Source organism: Sinocyclocheilus rhinocerous, unplaced genomic scaffold (assembly GCF_001515625.1).
Source record: "Sinocyclocheilus rhinocerous isolate Xijiao unplaced genomic scaffold, SAMN03320098_v1.1 scaffold1126, whole genome shotgun sequence".
NCBI classification, from domain to species: Eukaryota; Metazoa; Chordata; class Actinopteri; order Cypriniformes; family Cyprinidae; genus Sinocyclocheilus; species Sinocyclocheilus rhinocerous.
In genome coordinates, this window is record NW_015630071.1 from 167,362 (window position 1) to 171,566 (window position 4,205).

Sequence of the window (4,205 nt, forward strand, 5' to 3'; positions counted from 1 at the left end):
TTTTAAATTTAAATCCACACATATTACAGGAATTACCATAAATACTACCACAATGTAAAAGTTTAAAATGTCAATATTACTTTTTGTAATAAAATAATGTGAATGACATTTTTGCATTATGGTATTGAGCAGGAATAATGTGCATAACTGTCATTAAAATTATTTTGTTTAAGTATTTAAATCTGCACATTATACAGGAAGTACCGTACTTTTTTTCTCATTAAAATAATAACAATTTTATTTTTGCATTACAGTAATGAACACTGGGAGGAATAATGTGCATACCTGTCATTACAATTATTATTATTATTTAAAAATTAATTATACAAGTATAAATATACAAAATAAGAATTTACATATTACAGGAAGTACCATAATTAGTACTACCACAATGTATTATTTAAAAAATTTAACTGTTACATTTTTGCATTAAAATAATGAGATTATTATTATTATTATATATTTTTTTGCATTACAGTAATGAGCATTTGGAGAAATTATGTGCATAACCGTCATTTAAATTACATTAAATTAAAAACTCATAATTGTCCTAGAAATATATTTCTTTTGATTTTAACAATATTCTTTCTCTTAATTTTGGGGAGAAATGTTCCAGACATGCAAACAGTTTTTGTCAGATTCATCCATCAAATCCACACATTTTTCAGTGTTTCACTGGTGCTTGTATTCAAGGTCTGATCAAAAACGTTGACACCGATCAAAGCATTTTCAGCAGTCAGTCTTACCAAAAAAAGACAACAAGTTGAGATTCTGAACAGCTGATTTGTATAATAGTCCATAATTGTGTTGTATTTGGTGCTAAACACATCTTCCCTATGTCCTGCTACGCTGCCCTCAAGCAGTCATCCAGCTCCGAGATCTGCTGTGGTCACCAGTGCTCTCGCGTCCTGTAACCTGACTGCTCTTACACGAAATGTCAAATCGTCATGGTGCTGATCACAGCTCTTTTCTCTCCATAGCAAAAAAACACCAAGGGAAATTCCCTGGATCTATTCCCCGTCTCCTCATCTCAGTCTGCTTCTGGAATGTGATGGTCCTTCTTCCTAAATCCTTCCCTCTCATGTCATTTACATACTACTCCTTAATCTTCCCAAATCCCTCTCTCACGAAAGTCAGTCGGGAATTTCTCCAGAAGAAGAGGAAAAGCTGTCTCGACTGATATTTTATGACTCTGAGGGAATTATGGAGGGATTAGAGAGGAAATTGATGAAGAACACCACTCTTTCTCTCGCTCTCACACTCTCTGGAAGCACACCAGTGCTCTGTCTTCATAGAAATTGATTACGTGGACTTGTTTTTTGAAAACATTTAAGAAGGCTGAGCAATTTATAAACAGTCAATATTCATAAACAGACCCCACTGTGCTTACCTTGTCTCATGTAGCCATACTTTCAGCAACAGGAATAAGAACCGCCAATTTAGACATGAAGCAGCCATTTGACACCATGTAAAGTCACTGACACGGGTAACTTTTAATATGTGAGTTGGTTGATCTGAAATAGGAAGATTATGGTTTTATCGTTCAAAAACTTATGTTTTGTCAAATATTTTGCATGTAAAATGACTTTTTTTTTGCAATAAATACCACCTTATTTGATATTTTGTAATCTAATACAATGACCTTTTAAGTGTAGCTTAAGTGTCTGAATACATTCCGAGGTTTCTAAGGATTCATTTATTTACTTCAAATAAAAATTGCAATGGTACAAACCTTTGCTTAAACTTTAATCCAGCAATGAGTTCTTCCTTGAAGATTTCACCGATGTACTTTAGTACCTTTAAACACGTCTTTGTTTCCCGGCGGACCGATAAAATGTGCACTTTGACTTCCGGAAAATACGTAAAGCTCCAATCATACTGGAACTCAGGGATTTGAAATTCTTGTCATTTTATGTTTCATCAGACATTCCATAGGTTTGCCAATGGTACAAACATAATACTCACCTGGATAGAGTATTATGTGACGCAAAAGGTAAGAAAGGCATTCATCACAGATACGGGATGTTTTCCTCTTCTCAGGAAGTTCTTACATTTAAATTGAGTTTCCTCGGAGAGTCAAAGGTCAGTCTGGTAACTCAGTCAGGACTTCCACTCCTGTCTACAGATTTAGATATAGGAGGAGAGAGATTAGAAGAACCAGAACCAGAAATAAAGTAACTATATTCTAAACTGGAAAAAGGTTGAAAGTTGAACAACATATGTGCCAAGAACTCAAAATAGTGAGATGATCAAAGCTCTTTCCACTGAGAATAAATCTAGTCCAGCACTGAACTGAAAGGAAAAGACAACAGAGTAGTGTGTGTGTCACAGTGGTCTATCTGGCATTCTCCGCTCTTCTCTAATCAACACATTTTGCATGTGACCACTGAAAATCAGCAGGTCGTGCTGGCAGCAACAGAGCAAACCAGTGTGTGTGTGTGTGCACTGGTTTGGGTGGTTTATGAGGACGCAAATTTGTATAATGACATGGGTATGACATAAGTATTACAATATGAAGGTGGTTTATGAGGACACTTCCTGTGTCCCTGTAATTCAAACTGCTTTAAAAAAAAACATACTAAATGGTGTTTTTTTGAAAATCTAAAAATGCACAAAGTTTTCTGTGAGGGGTAGGTTTAGGTGTAGGGTTGGTGTAGGGCGATAGAAAATACAGTTTTGTACAGTATAAAAACCATTACGCCTATGGAGAGTCCCCGTAAACCAGAAATACCAACGTGTGTGTGTGTGTGTGTGTGTGTCATTAAAAACAAACAATTAATTTCTGCATCTATAGATACCTATATGCCTTTAGCAAAGTCGGAAATAAACGTTTCTGGTCATGTTTGTCCTCATAATGTGTCTTCAAAATGTAATGTAGCTTGCTACGCCTTTCCTTTTCAATTGAATTTTATTCAATTCCATATCACATAGAGACTTCACCATTCAATCAATTTCTGATGGGTAAAATCAAGTTAGAAATATGTCAACTGAAGTAAAAAGGTTTGCAAATGCTGTTTAATGTTGACTATAATGTCACCATACATACAGAAAGAATACTGCAATGAAATAATCAGTGGTTTTGTTTTGTTTTCCAGCATTAATATGCAAACTTGCATAAAACAAGCATGAGATATGACATTGTTTACAGAAAAAAAATTAATGAGGTTTATGCTAAAATACATAAACCTCATTACATTACTCTAAAAACAAGACTTAATATCTCACATCTTTTTTTTTTTAATCTCATGTAAATAATGCATCAGTTATTGGAAAACAAGACAAAAATACAGTGTTAAAAAAATGCATTGTTTTATTTGTTTTTTTAGGTGAAGGATATGTATCTCTGATAACATCAAAGGGCATCAAACCTATAAATCCCACCACTACAATGCTTAATTCAAGCTCATTTCCTATTCTGGCTATGAAGATGCTTCCTGCTTACTGATTTATTTGTTGTGGATTGTTTGGTGTAATAAAAGTCGCATCCTGCAGGATTGAATGTGGACAGAATACAGTCGCATCTGCTCTCCAGCACACGAAAGCATAGCTAACAGTCTAACGGTGGATACATCAGCTTGCATGTACACAAATATTGTCACTCATTTTGGCTGCACTCACTATTTGTAATGAATGCACCTGCTGTTCATCACATTTATAGATTATGCAAATGTTCATCATATTAACTGTTTTAAAACAGAGCAAATCACTCACTCAACCACCTGATCTCTCCTTGTCACGGCACATTCCAGTACGCCTGACTGCTCGACGCTTCTAACAGGCTTAGACTTCTGCAGGGGAGAACCGAACCGCAGGGCGCTGCAGTGACCTGCGGAGAGATGAAAATTGTGTTTCAGGAGGACGTATCAAAGCGCACATAACAAGTCTTCTTAATCTGGGTTTTGATTGAGGTTTATACATTTCACTGATAGGACAAAGACCTGAAGTTATAATTTGAGCTCAACTGATTTTCACTTTTAAATCTAGCCTACATTTTATACAATTTATAGCTGTAAAAAAATTTTAAATTAATATCTTAATTACTGTAAATTGCTGTAATTACATAATAAAAAAGACATATTGCATATTTATTTAAATATTTGTTGGGCAAATATAATCTGAACAACATACTCCAATTTGGATCCTTTTCGTTGAGGTATGCACAAGTGATTTATAGACCCACATACCAAAAAAAAAAAAAAATCAAT